Source organism: Episyrphus balteatus, chromosome 3, assembly GCF_945859705.1.
Source record: "Episyrphus balteatus chromosome 3, idEpiBalt1.1, whole genome shotgun sequence".
Taxonomy (NCBI): Eukaryota; Metazoa; Arthropoda; class Insecta; order Diptera; family Syrphidae; genus Episyrphus; species Episyrphus balteatus.
Window position 1 is genome coordinate 105,960,963 of NC_079136.1, and position 18,765 is coordinate 105,979,727.

The 18,765-nt window shown below is 34.3% G+C and overlaps 1 protein-coding gene across 7 annotated transcripts in view; it reads left to right on the plus strand.

The window, feature by feature from the left end:
* Positions 1 to 18,765, plus strand: part of LOC129914456 (WD repeat domain phosphoinositide-interacting protein 1) — a 138,824-nt gene that overhangs the window by 53,359 nt on the left and 66,700 nt on the right. The window lies entirely within an intron of this gene.

Consider the following 18,765-nt stretch of genomic DNA (forward strand, 5'->3'; position numbering starts at 1 on the left):
AACTGGTGGAAAAGCTTAGAGGTGAGCGGCTGAATGAGCTGTTGTTCCGTTCTTGTAATGATTCAGCAGCTCACCTCTAAGCTTTTCCACCAGTTGGTATGAGGTTTTCTGCAGCATTTCGCTAAAAACCCCCAAAGAGCGTTATTTGTGGAATTCATCCCTGGAAAATTACCAAGCCTGTTTATTCTTTAATTTTTCTTAGTTAGGAAGTACGTGACACTCTAGCGTTATAGTAGAAAGCCGTAATAATAATTACTGTACAGAAAAAATAAAACAAAATTAGTTTTTAGCGTAAAAAATTTGTGAAAATTTTCATCGGTCATAATCATGTGGCCACCTACTGTATTAACATTAAGTACCGCCGCATTGCAAATTTATATTTCCATGTGATTTACATAGGAAAGATTGTGTTTTTGAGTTTGGAATTTTATAACTTTTTAACAGTTCATCAAAAAGGCTCTACAAAAAAGCTCTTAATAATTTTTTTTGATAAACTCCCCCGTTTCGAAGTTATTCAACTTTAAAATATAATATGCAATTTTTTCTTCATTTTTTAAAATTTTTTTGACGAAACTTTTAGGTTTTTCAAAAAATTTGGCAAACTTTTCGAATACATATTTGTATTCTATGTTGTGTTTTGGCTTCACAGATCCTTTTATATAACTCTCAAACCCCTAATACTATTAAATTAGAATTTTTCAATAAGTTCAAATTATTCATTTTTTCAACTAAAAATTATTTTAATTAATTTTTCGCGTCAGTTTTTTTTAAATGTTATAAATGCTCTAAATGTTGTAGAGCGTTCAATTTTATACAAGAAAATGATTAAATCTAGCCTTTTTGACGAACCGTTAAAAAGCTATAAAATTCCAAACTCAAAAACACAATCTTTCTAATGTAAATCATATGGGAAATAGAAATTTGCGATGAGGCGGTACTTATGTCGAATTCCTTTCAATTTTTTGAATCGCCTCAAAAAAATCGAATTTTTGGTGTTAAAAAGGAACATGAAAACTAACCGAATTCTTTTTGCGATTGTATGTGTGTTATTTGACAATAATTTTTACACGAACGTCAAGCTGAAATCAAATCAATAATTTTGTTTATTTCCTTAGGTAATATTAATTTAATTTTATCAAAATCAATAGGAAATTGGAGATATAGACCAGGGTCGATAATTTTTGAAACCAAAAAAAATCATAGTAGAATGAAACCCATTGGAAAAGGAGGTGAATATGATGAAAATTAAAGGAAAAATAAATTACGGGCGAGCCGAGTTCGGGAAGTGGGTGGGTTGAGTTTTTAATGGTAAAAAATGGTATATCTCAATTTCCGGCAAAACTACAAATCCTATAGAAAAAAGTTGTATGACAAAGTTGTAGGTAATAAAAAGATCTACAACTTTTGTATCAACAATTTTTTCACATAACCTCAAAATTTATGTGAAAAATTCAAAAAACCGAGTTTTTGGTTTTTTATTTTTATCTTTTTCAAAAACAAAAATTTTTCTACGAAATTTGGTGAAAACTTACCTTATTATGTCCCAAATACACTGTAATTTATTTGATTTAAAATATTAATTTGTTCACCGTATTTTGAATTAATACCAAAAAAACACCCTAATTTTCAATCGAAAATTCACGTGTCAAAATATCAGCTTTTTTCAAAAAGTCGGTGGGCATTTCGTTCGTTAAAATGTCTATTTTCTGATGGTGTAAAAAAAATTGTACATTAGTAAACTATAGAACATGTTCTAGTAAAATTAAAAAAATGAAAAAAGCTTGAATTCGACAAAAAAATTTTATCATTGTTTACAATTTTGGCCTATTTATTCAAATTTACACTTTAATAACTCAAAAAACGTAAGATTAATCAATGTTACATGAAATCTTACGTTTTTTGAGTTATTAAAGTGTAAATTTGAATAAATAGGCCAAAATTGTAAACAATGATAAAATTTTTTTGTCGAATTCAAGCTTTTTTCATTTTTTTAATTTTACTAGAACATGTTCTATAGTATACTAATGTACAATTTTTTTTACACCATCAGAAAATAGACATTTTAACGAACGAAATGCCCACCGACTTTTTGAAAAAAGCTGATATTTTGACACGTGAATTTTCGATTGAAAATTAGGGTGTTTTTTTGGTATTAAGTCAAAATACGGTGAACAAATTAATATTTTAAATCAAATAAATTACAGTGTATTTGGGACATAATAAGGTAAGTTTTCACCAAATTTCGTAGAAAAATTTTTGTTTTTGAAAAAGATAAAAATAAAAAACCAAAAACTCGGTTTTTTGAATTTTTCACATAAATTTTGAGGTTATGTGAAAAAATTGTTGATACATAAGTTGTAGATCTTTTTATTACCTACAACTTTGTCATACAACTTTTTTCTATAGGATTTGTAGTTTTGCCGGAAATTGAGATATACCATTTTTTACCATTAAAAACTCAACCCACCCACTTCCCGAACTCGGCTCGCCCGTAATTTATTTTTCCTTTCATTCTTATCATATTCCCCTCCTTTTCCAATGGGTTTCATCCTACTATGATTTTTTTGTACTTTTTAATGTTTTTGAAGGCATCGGCACTGGTCTAATACTATTAAGATCTGAGTGAAGATGAAGTAGAAGGTTAATTATTTTAGCCGTATGTTTTGGTTTTACAGAGAAAAAATTTCCTGAAGACATTCACGGGAAGAAAATTCACAGTAATTGCACTTTTTCACAAGAAGTATGCCAGGAAAAAATATATTTTGATCGCACATTGTTTTTTTTTATTTATTTCATATTTTTCCGCAATAAAACACCGTATACGATTATAATTTACACTTTATTTGAAGTTGGTGTTCCAAATAAACAAATAACAAGAAGAAAACTTCCAGCTTGACGTTTGAGAAATGTCAAATGTTCCAAGTGTGTGTGCAAATCCGTGTAAATCTTTCAAAAAAGAGGGATTAAAAAAAATTCGAATTCTGCTTCGTTTGAGGCGAATTTTTTTTCTATGGAACACGATTTTCAGAAAAAATTCGCTTCGAGATCGCCGAAAATTCGATTTTTACATTGAAAGGAATTCGACATTAATGTTTAATGCTGAAATTCTTACAGTATTTTTTTTTCGTCATTTCCAACAATATTTTCGGTATAACTTTGAACAAAAAAAATTTTTTTAATCAGTGTAATATACATACATATTAAGGGTATCCAAAATCACATTAGTGCGCGCATGTTACATCAAGGCATTCACCTTTATGTATCATCTACCCCACATTTAGCTCAAGAGGTTTCGAACTCTATTCTGCAACCACAGCAACGGAAGTAGAAAGCCCTACTTACAATTTATAATAAATTAATTGCAAGGTGCTGACTAATTCCGTGCTGCTATTGCAGCAATTGCGTCGATGAACCTCTTTTGCTAAATCAGTATTAATAATAAATGTTAAGAATAGGCAATAATAAAGTTAGTCTTAAGACCACCACCAAACAATTTGTTTGATTTTAATAATTATTACTCAACTGGCGCAGTCGGGGCTTTTTCTTTCCGAAGAAAGAAAAAGAAATAAAAAAGAACTTACAAAAAAAGTGACGTTAAAAACAAAAAACAAACAAACAAACAAACAAACAAAAAAAAAAGTGCAATTTCTGATATAAAAAAAAAACTCTAAAAAGTAATCAAAGTTGTGCTTTAGTAATTCGTTTTAGTATTGTATCCGAAGATACAAAAACATATTATATAAAAAAAAGACAACTTTAAGTAAAAAAAAGTGCCTCCTGAAATAATATACTCCAGTCAAAGCGTCGGAAAAAAGGGCCTCACCTTGCGATGAGAGGCACTGTCTGTTTTTATTTCATGGATCGATGGGAGTATATTTAAAAGACTTAAACCCAATTTCTCACCACCTGATCATTCTTTTTAGCGGAGTTATTCACAAAAATGCATTTTTTGGGATATTTTACTTCTAAGCTAATATCTTTGCTCCAGATTATCGCAGACCAAAAAATAAACATACATTCTCTTCCTTATAATATTTTCTATCGTTGTATGTAATTTCATTGTATTTGAGTGAGTAAATATAAAATGGCAGCCATTTAAAGTCAAATTCTTGTTGTTAAAAAACACATTTTTGTCATTATTTCGAAAAAAGCTTATATCATGATTGACATTTTTCTAATCTATTTTGTAGTCCTGCTCATGTCCTGCATTTTACAGAAAAAATGAGCTCTTTATCACCAAAGATGGCCGAGCTATTGATAAATGAACGCATGCAAAACCGGTGCGAAAACACCCAAAAATATCGTTTTTTGGGAATAACTCGACTTCAGAATGTCCTACGGCAAAAAATAAAGCAATGAATTGTTCGTTACAACATTTTCTATCAATTTAGTGCACAATCTTTTTGTTGAAACAAATAAAAAATAAGTAATATTAAGTCAAAGTCGTTTTTTTGTTTAGCAAACTCTTGCCTTATTATTTTGCAAACGGTGCGAATATTGGCTAAGAAAATAAATAATTATTGTAGTCCTTTAAATTATCTACATTTAAAAAAAAAATTTAGCTTTCTACGACCCACGGGAGCCGAGTTATTATAATTTTAAGAAAGCATTAATCCGTACGAAAATTCAAAAAAATTTCCCTTGTTTATGATTCGAATACTAGTTCTCAGTGAGAGGGTTGTTTTCATTGTTTCTTGTTATAAGAGAATTTGTCTTATGTTTTTTCGTTGGTCATTTGGACCTTTTTTAAAAAATTAATTTCTCGGCTCGTGTGGGTCGTAGAGAGCTAATTTTTTTTTTAAATTGTAGATAATTTAAAGGACTACAATAATATTTTATTTTCTTAGCCAATACTCGCACCGTTTGCAAAATAATAAGGCAAGAGTTTGCTAAACAAAAAAAACGACTTTGACTTAATATTACTTATTTTTTATTTGTTTCAACAAAAAGATTGTGCACTAAATTGATAGAAAATGTTGTAACGAACAATTCATTGCTTTATTTTTTGCCGTAGGACATTCTGAAGTCGAGTTATTCCCAAAAAACGATATTTTTGGGTGTTTTCGCACCGGTTTTGCATGCGTTCATTTATCAATAGCTCGGCCATCTTTGGTGATAAAGAGCTCATTTTTTCTGTAAAATACAGGACATGAACAGGACTACAAAATAGGTTAGAAAAATGTCAATCATGATATAAACTTTTTTCGAAATAATGACAAAAATGTGTTTTTTAACAACAAGAATTTGACTTTAAATGGCTGCCATTTTATATTTACTCACTCAAATACAATGAAATTACATACAACGATAGAAAATATTATAAGGAAGAGAATGTATGTTTATTTTTTGGTCTGCGATAATCTGGAGCAAAGATATTAGCTTAGAAGTAAAATATCCCAAAAAATGCATTTTTGTGAATAACTCCGCTAAAAAGAATGATCAGGTGGTGAGAAATTGGGTTTAAGCCTTTTAAATATACCCCCATCGATCCATGAAATAAAAACAGACAGTGCCTCTCATCGCAAGGTCAAATGACGCTTTGACTGGAGTAATAATAATAACTTCAAAAAAAAAAAAACAATAAAAAAAAAGAGCAAAAATGACGTCAATTGAGGAGTTAATGAAAAAAATAGAAGTGCTGCAAAAAACCATCGTACTTAAAGACAAACAAATAAGACATCAACAACAACAAATACCTAAAATAGCAGCAGCGAATTTCGAAAAATATCACAATGAGATTGTTGATTTAGGTAAAAAATGTGGTGTTGTATTCCATCAGCGATATTACGAAAACAAAGCTGAATTTGAAACTAAAAGTGATGATGATGAACTTGTTGCCGTTTATGATACCCAAATTGAGACTCTATTAGTTGAGGGCATCAAGAATGAATTTTCTGAATGTGAACTTATTGGGGGAGAAGAATTGGTGGCGAATAAAATTGAACCTTAGCTAAAGGATGAAATTACTTGGATTGTTAATCGAATTGATGGAAGAAAGAACTTTATTCGAAAAATATCATTGTGTTTTATTTCGTTTCTGTTGAATACCAAACACGATGCTGCATTGGGGATCGTTAGAAATCCAATTACTGATGACAAATTCACTGCATACTTACTATAGCATTCGCACTTTTATTTAAACTAAACACAAATTAGTTTCACCTTTCACAAATATATTTCACCTTTTAGCAAATATATTTCACCTTTTAGCAAATATAATTAAACTAAAAGCAAATCAATTAAACCCAAAAGCAAATATAATTAAACTAAAGCAAACTATTTAAACTTTTAGCAAATCTATTAACCCAAAACACAAATTTATTTCACCTTTAAAATGAAAAATGATAGTGATAATATTTTTTTTAATAACGTTAGTTAGTTTGCTGACATTAGAATAATTGAATCATTTATTTGCAAAACATGATAAGTCCATGATTTTAAATTTTTCAGGAGAAGAAAAAAACGTTCTATTTTCTTTTGATATGCGTAGAAAAATTTATAAAAAATATATTCTGTAGAACTCTTGCCTAGCTACAAAATACCGTTTCGTTTTTAATTTTTGGAGCGATAGCTCAAAAGATAAAAAATAAAAACGCTTTTGGACTTATCATACTTTGAAAATAAACGGATGTGAAATTAGTTTTTAAATGGATATGCAAGTTTGCTTCTAGCCCCAGTCTATCAAACAATTGTATTTGAGAATAAAATACAATGTCCGGACTGCTTATTTAACTTTAAAATAGCTTTAAACTTAAGATTTTCAGCCATTAATCTAATATACCATTTACACAAAAAGAAGCTGTTGTTTATTTTCAAAAGATGATAAGTCCGGGACTTATTCTGTTTTTGATACTAAAAAAATATTTCGCGTAGCTGTAAAATCGGATATAGATGGAGTAGATACTTCATATTTTAAAAACAGACGTGGTTATCCCTGGAGTACAAATTTAGTCAAAAAAACGAATTTTGAAAAAAAGTGGACTTATCATGTTTTGCAAATAAATGATTCAATTAGAATAATGTCAATAACATTGCTAGGGCAATCTAATTTTATCAATTTTACTTCAATAACTGCAACCAAGTTATGGTCCATGTTAATCTTACTTAGAACTTGTCGTGCGTATGTTTTGATTAAAGTAAGTGACTTTTTTTTCATTAATAAGCTATGCTATAATTTTTTACCAACATAACTTTTTCGGAAATAAAAAACATTAAAAAACACAGGTTTTACCGCGATGTAACTCAGAAAGTGTAGCTCGCATTAGGAAATGAGATATGGGAGAAAGAAAGATAATTGTATTTGCAAACCGAAAAAATCAGCGAATTTTTTGTGCAACAAGTCGTTTTCGAGATATTGAGAGTAACGCGATTTTTTAAATAGCGGATGTCCCACCCAACAAAAAATTACGTTAACTGAGATTCATACTGAAAATAAACCCCTCTTAAAAACTGCATCAAATCCTAGGTGGAGCTTCTTTTGTTGTTAGATTTTTCCATATTAACTGAAATGCACATTTTGTTTATAGGGTCTTATTGTGGTTTTTGGGTTGTTTCGTTGACTTTAGTGCTACGGACAGCTTCAAAGTCCTCATCCCTTCTTCATAGCTCGATACCAAAAGCTTTTTCTAGAAAAGGTGTAACGGAACTGTTGTTCCTACTTCACAAAGGTGCGATGTCCAGCATCTTCACTTGTCCCTTTGATCCACAGGAAACACAAAGACACAAGTGAATGCGAAGTAGGTTGTCCAGTCTGCGAATGCGGTTAGGCATGCTTGCTTTGGCCATTGGGCTATTCTCGTCGGAGGGGTGGGTCCTTGCAAACGCCACTGGACTGCCGTACATATATCATGCCTATTAATAATGATCATAAACTAATCTACAAATAATATCAACTCTAACAACAACACTTCTTTATGGGAACTGTAGATGGTATTAGTTCCGGAGTGAGACCCTCCCGCTGTTGACTACAATAAGTACCAACTCCATGGCTACCGTACCACTCATAAATTCTCACGATAGCCCCTAACGCAAAGTCTAACAAAAGTTTATGTCAGACTCATCTTTGCCGTCGAAACCATCCCTTAAAATCTACACCCTCTCTAAACACCCTAAACAAAACTTCTAAACAGGCATCATATTAATTATCATTAAAGCTCAAAAATTTGTTTTGTAATGTTTCATCATATTATGATTTTATTTAAAATGTTAATTTATAAAATTCTTAATCTATTCAATTTTAATTTTAAGTTTAGTTTTTAAGTTTAGTTTTGGTTTCATTTTTCATAATTAATTTCAAAATCAACGACTATGGTTCATTATATAATTTCAGATTCAAGTAAGCAACAAAAAAAAAAAAAATAGAAAATGAATTCAAAATAAATAGCTAATCAGCTGTTGGGTCATTGACCCTCTTTCTCTCATGCGAAATTATGATCTTATGATAGTTATCATTAAAATCTAGGTAAAATCGTAATCACTCAATTAATATATGAATTTACCGTTATTATTTCTCTTATAAAAGTTAACATGGGAGGCAATGCTCTAGTTCACTCATATGATGATATTTCTTTATATGCATATTTTTTTTATATAGAATAAGTAAAAATGACTCACCGGATTTTCTCCTCCTGTGAAGTTGTGCGCACGACTTGTTGGGGGGGTATGATCCGAAGGTTTAGTTTGAGTTAGCTTTTTCTAACTCTTTTAAGCTTTCGCTTGCTAAATACACTTTAGGATAAAAAAAGAAATATTTCATATGTGTGAATGGGGTAATCGAAATTGAGAGCAAAAACAAAAAAAATTAGAATACTTAACTTGAGTGTTTAGGATTTCTTAACATTTGAGTAATTTACATTTTCTGGCTTAAACTCAATAAAAAAAAATATCATGACGACTTTAGTCGATGATCGTTGCTGGTTCGTGGTGGGTGTTGAATTTGCTTAATGGATGTTGGGATGCTGGGATGCTGGGATGCTGGGATGCTGGGATGCTGGGATGCTGGGAAGCTGGGATGCTGGGATGCTGGGAAGGGTAATTTATAATGGTGGGCGCAGTAGTTGTCGATGTCGGCTTGGCCTTGTTAGCGAGGTTAAATGTGGTTTTTGATAATTAACAAGGCAATACTATTTTGAAAACCTTGTCAGAGGCTTGTGAACAAAAGCAAGCGGCGGCGTGGATTCTTATCGGTATCGGTACTTTTCTTTTGCTACTGCGTTCGCTTTCTGAGCCCATGTGCGACGATGACGTCACACATGGGTTATGTGACGCGTTCTAAAACGCAAGTTAGCAGGTGTACTACACACACTCGCGCAAACAAGGTTTCTAAAACATAGAAAAATAGTAATGGTAAATTATAAGGTTAGGTCAGGACCACAATAATTTACCTTTTTAGTTTTCGATAAACGATTTTATCGTTATAATTAGACGATTTTGGAATCTCCTCCTGTTCTTTGTAACAAACTGTGACCTATCACGTGCCCACAGCACTCTAGAAGGGGTAGACTCACAGTCAACACTTCAGAAACAATTATTAAAAAAAAAAATTAACATCGTTCTAGCGATAGGGAACGTAAAACAAAAAAAAATAAACTTTGGCTTTCAACTATATCTTACATGTGTTTACTGGGTTAGGTCCTCGTGGGATAAGTTGGAACTTTCTTTTAAATAAAGAACTTTTCTGTACTTTGTTACGTTGTGTCGTCTATTTTAATTGACGAGAATTCTATACAAAAGTACAGAATAACTTAACCTTCTAGGTTTTTTAAAATTTAAGTTAATTGAAGTGCACTGGCTTGATAGCACTATATATAATAAAAAAAACGTGATTTCAGATAATATGATAATGATAATGATAGCTAATCACAATGAGGTCCGCACAGGAAGATGATGAAATTCGGAAAGAAAGAAGTAGTGCGTGATCCGAGTATAATTTGCTCGGCCGCCTTGAGATTATTGATTCGGAATAATATGGAACTGAAACGATAATTCGATAACTGATTATCGAACGAGGTGAAATTAGAATTTTTGATGGCAGAGTTCACTGCACACATTGTAAGGTGGATGAGAGGCTACAAAAAAAAATATTTCCAATGGGGTTGGTTTTATATGGCGACTTACACACAACTTTTCAATTTCTGGCAACTTTTGCCTGAAATGGGAAAGAAATCGACAATTTTGTTGTTGTTAACATGCTTGTTTTATTCGGATTCTTTCTTCTCTCTGCTAATCCCGAATATCTTTAGCATGAACTATACCTAAGCTATTACCATTTAAGTCTGTAAGTTCATATAGGCTATTCCCTGTTATCTTTTTGACTATAGCAGGTACAAATTTTGGACATAACTTGGCGTTACGATTTTTCGTGGCATCGCTAAGGATGAAATTTCGCTTAAAAACACTTTGTCCTACTTTGTATAGTCGACCTTTGCTTCTAAGATTGTAAGATTTTTCATAGTTTTTGTGCGATTCGGCTAAGGATTCTTTTATCCTATCATGTATAATGTTCATCTTCGCTGATTTAGGCAAAACATCGAATTCGGAATTGTTTAAACTCTTAAGTTTTTTGAGCAGCTGATAATCCGACCCATGTTCAATCTTACTTTGTCCATACAGGGCTTCGTGAGGTGACATACCTATCGCCGAATGAATTGTCGTACGTAGTGCGCTTACTATGGACAGCAAGTGTTTGTCCCAGTTAGATTGGTCGGATCCTATATAGGAACGGATCGCTGCGAGGATCGAGCGGTTAACTCTCTCGCTGGCATTTGCCTGAGGTGAATATGCGGCTGTTTTTATGTGCTTTGTGCCATAGCTTGTGAGGAACTTTGAAAATTCCTTACCGATGAACTGTTTGCCATTGTCAGACATAAGGGATTCGGGTACGCCGAAAATCGAAAAAACTTCCTCTTCCAAAAAACTTATAGCAAGCTCTCCTGTAGCTTTACGTAGAGCTTTAACTAACACAAATTTAGTGAGTTGATCAAGGCACACTATTATATGTGTATTACCTTTTTTTGATCTGGGATAAGGTCCTAAAAAGTCTACATATACGTGCTGAAACGGTCTATCAACTATGAAGGCTTGACCCATAGGTGGTCTAAGGACTGAGTTTGTTGCTTTAGAGGTTTTGCAGACGTTGCATTCTCCGACAAACGTTTTCACCTGAGCCGCCATATTAGGCCAGTAAAAACGATCGCGCAGACGGTACAACGTCTTAGCAATACCGCCATGCGAAGCTCGAGGAGGATCATGGGCCAGGCAAACCAAACGAGATGTTAGCATTGATGGGATCCACAGTTTCCAGGTGTTATCGTCTTCTCTAGGATTCCCAGTGCAGGGTTTTACTTTCTTGTAGACGAAATTATCTGAAACGCGAAGATCAGGTAGCTGATCTTGATTTTTCTCTATTGTTTTTATCAACCCCACATACTCGTCAGATTTGAAGGCAGGATCTGCCAGATCAATGCTAAGAACATCAGAAGGATTCATTGTGTCATTTTTTGTAAATGTTATCACATCGACACTGTAGACTCGCGAGAGCGCATCCGGTACTACATTTTGAGTACCCTTCCTATGTTCTATTACAAAAATAAATCGTTGAAGTCTGAGACTCCACCGTGCCAACCTCCCGCTTAAGTCCTTTTGACTCATGAGCCAACGCAGGCTCGCATGGTCGGTCACTATTGTGAACTCTTGACCCTCTATGTAAGAGCGAAACTTTTCAACGCCTAGAACTGCTGCTAAGCACTCTAGCTCGGTAATACTATAATTACGTTGGGCCGATGTGAGCTTATGTGAATAGTAGTATATGGGCCTTTCTACTTTGTTTTCGTCTTCCTGACATAGCACACTGCCCACTCCGGTCGTCGACGCATCGCAAAGAATTTTAAACGGTTTACTGAAATCAGGGTTTATAAGAATTGGTGCCGAGATCAACATCTGTTTCAGTTCTTGAAATGCTTTTAACGCCTCAGGCGTAAAATTGAACGCTTTGCCTTTCTTTAAGGTATCTGTTAGTGGAGAAGCTAAGGATGAATAATTGCTGACGAATCGTCGATACCATCCTGACAGACCCAAAAATCGCCTAACCTGTCTGGTAGTTTTCGGTACGGGAAAGTCCCTAATCGCGGCCACCTTATCTGGATCTGTTTGAACGCACCCTCCACCTACGATAAATCCTAAAAATTTAAGCTCTTTAAAGCAGAATTTAGATTTGGCTAAATTTATAGTCAAACCAGCGTTTTTTAAAAGGGTTGCTAGCTTAGCAAGGATCTCCATATGTTCCTCAAATGTTGACGAGACTACCAACAAATCATCCAAATATACATAAACATGTTGTCTCAACTCGTGTGGAACCACTTTGTCCATAAGTCTGCAAAGCCGCTGTGCAGCATTACAAAGGCCAAATGGCATAACCGTGAATTGATATAAGGGTCTGCCGGGCACGGTAAACGCGGTCTTTTCCCTTGAAGCTCTCTCCAAGGGTATCTGCCAGAATGCGTCCTTCAAATCCACAGTGGATATGAAGTGCGTATTCGTCTGCCGACTAAGCAGGCCGTCAACATGATGAAGTGGATAGGCGTCTTTCTTTGTGGCTTTGTTCACTTTCCTAGAGTCAAGGCACAGCCGATTTTTACCGGGCTTCCGTACCAGGACCATAGGAGAGCTCCACGCACTTTGACTTGGTTCAATTACTCCTAAACTGAGCATCCTATCCAGTTCATCATACATCAGAGCCTGCACCGCTGGAGAGACCTGGTAATGACGTTGTTTCACGGGCTCAGCATCACCTGTATTTATTATATGTTCCTCTAGCGATGTTCGTCCGAGCCCAAATTTTGCTGCGGACGGAAACATGCTAATAACATCTGCTAGGTTCTTGGTTTGATTTGTTGATAGTTCGTGGGCATTTGGGTCATCAGATCTTACTGAGGTCGAGATTTCTGATATGATCTGTGGAGCAATTTCGAAGGATCTCCAAAAATTGACTCCAAGATATAGTGGTTGTTCTAGTGAGGGTACCAGGTACACCAAAATATGCTTTGAAACGCCTTTATATGTGACTTCTGTTGAGAGTTCACCTATGATAGCTTGGGCCTGACCACTAGCTGTTTTGACTTTAGAATTGAACGGTTTAAAAGAAACGCCCTCTGCCTTAATGACATCAAGACATCCGGCTCCTAAGCAGCTAATACTCGCGCCGCTATCTAAAAGACCTAGCATTTTCTTGCCAAAGATTGAAACGGTTGCATATGGCCTTGGGTCGTCACTATTACAAATTTTAGTAGCACAGATAGCTCGATGTGTTTCTCGCTTGTTCTTAAACCTCTCTCTAAGCTTGAGAGTACGCTTGGAAGGTGTATTGAAAATTCTATCACGCACATCATAATATCGTTTCAAACGTTCATGCAAACTTGGCGCATTCAGGTTATTATCTGGTGATGATTCATCATTGCTATCTTCGATTCTATCTGAGGTTCTTTTTAAGATTTGGATATTAGTATTTGTTTTCAGGTTAAAATTATTTTCATTAGATATGGCAGGTGAAATAGTTAAATCCGGTAGTAAAGTATTGGTTAGATTATGTGGTTTTGGTACGTCAGGTAAATTTGATATAGGTAATTGTTTTGTACATTTTAAAGGGGTTTCTGTTCCGGGTTCGCTTGAGGAGGGCAAATCTCCCGGTTCGAATTGCCCCGGTTTCGGTTTAACGAGCACTTAGGACATGTAATTGTTGTATGGTTTTCCAAACCACATCCGTAACAATGCAACTTACTCTGCGGAATAGGACACTTTTTATAACCGTGACCCTTTTCATGGCAGTTCCAACAGGTATAGGTAGTGAAATTTCTTTGCTGTGAGAAGGCCTCAACAGCATCGAAATCATTGTGTTCTTCCTCTTGCAAGTTCAGCTCATTTACTTTGGGTTTCGTGTTAGATGCTGGAGTCGGAAGCATTTTAGATCGCCAGCCTTCGTATTGCGTCATACGTTTCTCAATGGTACGACATACGTAGACCATTTCTGGCAAACTTTTTGTCGAGAAGGTTATTAAAAGCTCACCGGTCCTTCTCTTTACATTTTGTTTCAGCAACTCAATTATTTCTTGGGTTGATTTAGGCACTTTCAACCTAGAATTTAATCTCAAGATATCTTGGTAGAAGTCGTCGAAACTTTCTGTTTGACCTTGTCGGCGGTCAAACATTTTTCTCGAAATTTCGGTGTCGGTGTCAAGACTCCGGAATGTCTCTATAAGAGCCATTTCTAAATGACGCCAATTGGCACCTGGGTTGGCTTTGAGATAAGTCCAGAACCAAGTCTCTACACTTCCTGCTACCAATACATGGAAATGCAGAAAAACGTCTTCCCACGTCACCCTATAGCAGATCTTTAACCGATTTAGCCTGAAAAGGAAATCATCAACCGACATCTTATTATTGTCGAATTGAAGTCTCCACTTTTTGAAATCAACTGGAGGATGCCAGGTTGTTTGATTCGACCCTCGATTGCTTGGACCTGCAGTATTTATATTCAAGGCGTCAAGCTGATTCATAAAATTTTGAAAGTTTTCGCTTGGATGAAAATTTTCCAAGTCCGCTCGAGTGCTTTCAGGTGCATCGCTTGTGTGTCGGTATTGGTTTTGGTTTTGATTTTGAACTACTCGGTTTTGATTTTGATTTTGATCTTGGTTTTGATCAAGAATTGGGTTTGGGTTTTGATTAGGATCTGGGTTTTCGAGGTTTTGGTTAAGACCTTGGTTCGTATCCTCACCTTCCCTTATGTCGTGATCTTGCCCTGAACTTGTATTTAGTTGGTTTTGGATTGAAGATAATTGAACATTAGGAAGGTCATTGGCAACTTCTCGTGAAGGTGCAACAATGTTTCTAAGTCCTTCTTGTATTGTTTTTACAATTTCTTGTCGTAGGCTTTGCCTTTCGACCTAATACTCTTCCTGCCTGGTCTGACGATCTTCTGCTCTACTTAAGTCTATAGAAGCCGTAACAATGTTATGAATATAACGCTGAAGATTTTCATCTTGTGAAAGATTGACTCGACCTGCTCCAGATCCAGAAGGAGGCGGGTCAGGGTTTTCTTGTCCCCCATTTACGTTAGCATCAGGATTATTCTGTGAACCAATCGGTTCTTCTCCTTCAGCTGCAGTTTTTCTTGTAACACGATTTGTAATTTGCGCTTTTGGTGGCATTTTCAATAAATTTTTAAACTTGGGTTTTCAAAAATAGTTAAAATAAAAAAAAAACTACGATTTCGCACTTAATAAAAAAAATTAAAGAATTCTAAAAAAAAATAACTAAAACTTTCAATGTCAAAAAACTGTATACTCATCGATTTAAAGAGTGTTTAGAAAGTGAAACATTTTTAAGGAAACTTACTGACGACGAAAAAATAAAGAAAAGTGTGTTGATTTTGTATACATTTATATGAAGTTAATATAATCGAATTTGTTTTGTAAGCGCTGCAATGAGATATGCGAATTTCATGCTAATCTACATCGGTCGCCTAACTTGTTTCAAACTCAAGAAACTTTGATAGAAAGTTGTTTTAATCTTTATGTAACTTGTAATATTATTTGCATTTCAATTTATTTGTTTGTGTGGGACAATTTAAAGCTTGTATTGTAACGTACATAAATCATATCAATATATCTATTGGTTAAAACATAACTCGGGCGCAACTGTCGAAGACGTGGTATACTTGTACCGATATCTTCCGGTCGTCCGAAGAAATGCTCTAAGCCAATGCTAAACTCCGTAAAACTAGGAAACTTATTTCCAATTTAATGCAAATCCGAAAATGTTGTAAATTGTACATGAATCTCAGGACACTAAATTATTAAAATAAAGCTCCGATTGTTCTATCAAACTTCCAAGGAAAATGGCAACATGTGGTTCTGTTATGGAACTATACTACTGGACAAATCCTTCTTGGGGTTATGATACAAATACTTCAATTAAAAGTTTTGAAATAAAAAAAAATTTAGCATCAAATAGATAAAAAGATTGAGCCGTATAAAGCAAAAAATATGAGGCTAATAAACCTTAAAGCTGACCGTATATTCTCGCTATTCTTGCCCCACGTTGGGCGCCACCTGTGTAACGGAACTGTTGTTCCTACTTCACAAAGGTGCGATGTCCTGCATCTTCACTTGTCCCTTTGATCCACAGGAAACACAAAGACACAAGTGAATGCGAAGTAGGTTGTCCAGTCTGCGAATGCGGTTAGGCATGCTTGCTTTGGCCATTGGGCTATTCTCGTCGGAGGGGTGGGTCCTTGCAAACGCCACTGGACTGCCGTACATATATCATGCCTATTAATAATGATCATAAACTAATCTACAAATAATATCAACTCTAACAACAACACTTCTTTATGGGAACTGTAGATGGTATTAGTTCCGGAGTGAGACCCTCCCGCTGTTGACTACAATAAGTACCAACTCCATGGCTACCGTACCACTCATAAATTCTCACGATAGCCCCTAACGCAAAGTCTAACAAAAGTTTATGTCAGACTCATCTTCGCCGTCGAAACCATCCCTTAAAATCTACACCCTCTCTAAACACCCTAAAAAAAACTTCTAAACAGGCATCATATTAATTATCATTAAAGCTCAAAAATTTGTTTTGTAATGTTTCATCATATTATGATTTTATTTAAAATGTTAATTTATAAAATTCTTAATCTATTCAATTTTAATTTTAAGTTTAGTTTTTAAGTTTAGTTTTGGTTTCATTTTTCATAATTAATTTCAAAATCAACGACTATGGTTCATTATATAATTTCAGATTCAAGTAAGCAACAAAAAAAAAAAAAATAGAAAATGAATTCAAAATAAATAGCTAATCAGCTGTTGGGTCATTGACCCTCTTTCTCTCATGCGAAATTATGATCTTATGATAGTTATCATTAAAATCTAGGTAAAATCGTAATCACTCAATTAATATATGAATTTACCGTTATTATTTCTCTTATAAAAGTTAACATGGGAGGCAATGCTCTAGTTCACTCATATGATGATATTTCTTTATATGCATATTTTTTTTATATAGAATAAGTAAAAATGACTCACCGGATTTTCTCCTCCTGTGAAGTTGTGCGCACGACTTGTTGGGGGGGTATGATCCGAAGGTTTAGTTTGAGTTAGCTTTTTCTAACTCTTTTAAGCTTTCGCTTGCTAAATACACTTTAGGATAAAAAAAGAAATATTTCATATGTGTGAATGGGGTAATCGAAATTGAGAGCAAAAACAAAAAAAATTAGAATACTTAACTTGAGTGTTTAGGATTTCTTAACATTTGAGTAATTTACATTTTCTGGCTTAAACTCAATAAAAAAAATATCATGACGACTTTAGTCGATGATCGTTGCTGGTTCGTGGTGGGTGTTGAATTTGCTTAATGGATGTTGGGATGCTGGGATGCTGGGATGCTGGGAAGCTGGGATGCTGGGAAGGGTAATTTATAATGGTGGGCGCAGTAGTTGTCGATGTCGGCTTGGCCTTGTTAGCGAGGTTAAATGTGGTTTTTGATAATTAACAAGGCAATACTATTTTGAAAACCTTGTCAGAGGCTTGTGAACAAAAGCAAGCGGCGGCGTGGATTCTTATCGGTATCGGTACTTTTCTTTTGCTACTGCGTTCGCTTTCTGAGCCCATGTGCGACGATGACGTCACACATGGGTTATGTGACGCGTTCTAAAACGCAAGTTAGCAGGTGTACTACACACACTCGCGCAAACAAGGTTTCTAAAACATAGAAAAATAGTAATGGTAAATTATAAGGTTAGGTCAGGACCACAATAATTTACCTTTTTAGTTTTCGATAAACGATTTAAACGATTTTATCGTTATAATTAGACGATTTTGGAATCTCCTCCTGTTCTTTGTAACAAACTGTGACCTATCACGTGCCCACAGCACTCTAGAAGGGGTAGACTCACAGTCAACACTTCAGAAACAATTATTAAAAAAAAAATTAACATCGTTCTAGCGATAGGGAACGTAAAACAAAAAAAAATAAACTTTGGCTTTCAACTATATCTTACATGTGTTTACTGGGTTAGGTCCTCGTGGGATAAGTTGGAACTTTCTTTTAAATAAAGAACTTTTCTGTACTTTGTTACGTTGTGTCGTCTATTTTAATTGACGAGAATTCTATACAAAAGTACAGAATAACTTAACCTTCTAGGTTTTTTAAAATTTAAGTTAATTGAAGTGCACTGGCTTGATAGCACTATATATAATAAAAAAAACGTGATTTCAGATAATATGATAATGATAATGATAGCTAATCACAATGAGGTCCGCACAGGAAGATGATGAAATTCGGAAAGAAAGAAGTAGTGCGCGATCCGAGTATAATTTGCTCGGCCGCCTTGAGATTATTGATTCGGAATAATATGGAACTGAAACGATAATTCGATAACTGATTATCGAACGAGGTGAAATTAGAATTTTTGATGGCAGAGTTCACTGCACACATTGTAAGGTGGATGAGAGGCTACAAAAAAAAATATTTCCAATGGGGTTGGTTTTATATGGCGACTTACACAAAGGTTAAATCAGTTTGCGATTAGTTTAAATAGATTTGCTAAAAGTTTAAATAGTTTGCTTTAGTTTAATTATATTTGCTTTTGGGTTTAATTGATTTGCTTTTAGTTTAATTATATTTGCTAAAAGGTGAAATATATTTGCTAAAAGGTGAAATATATTTGTGAAAAGGTTAAATAATTTGTGTTAAGTTTAAATAAAA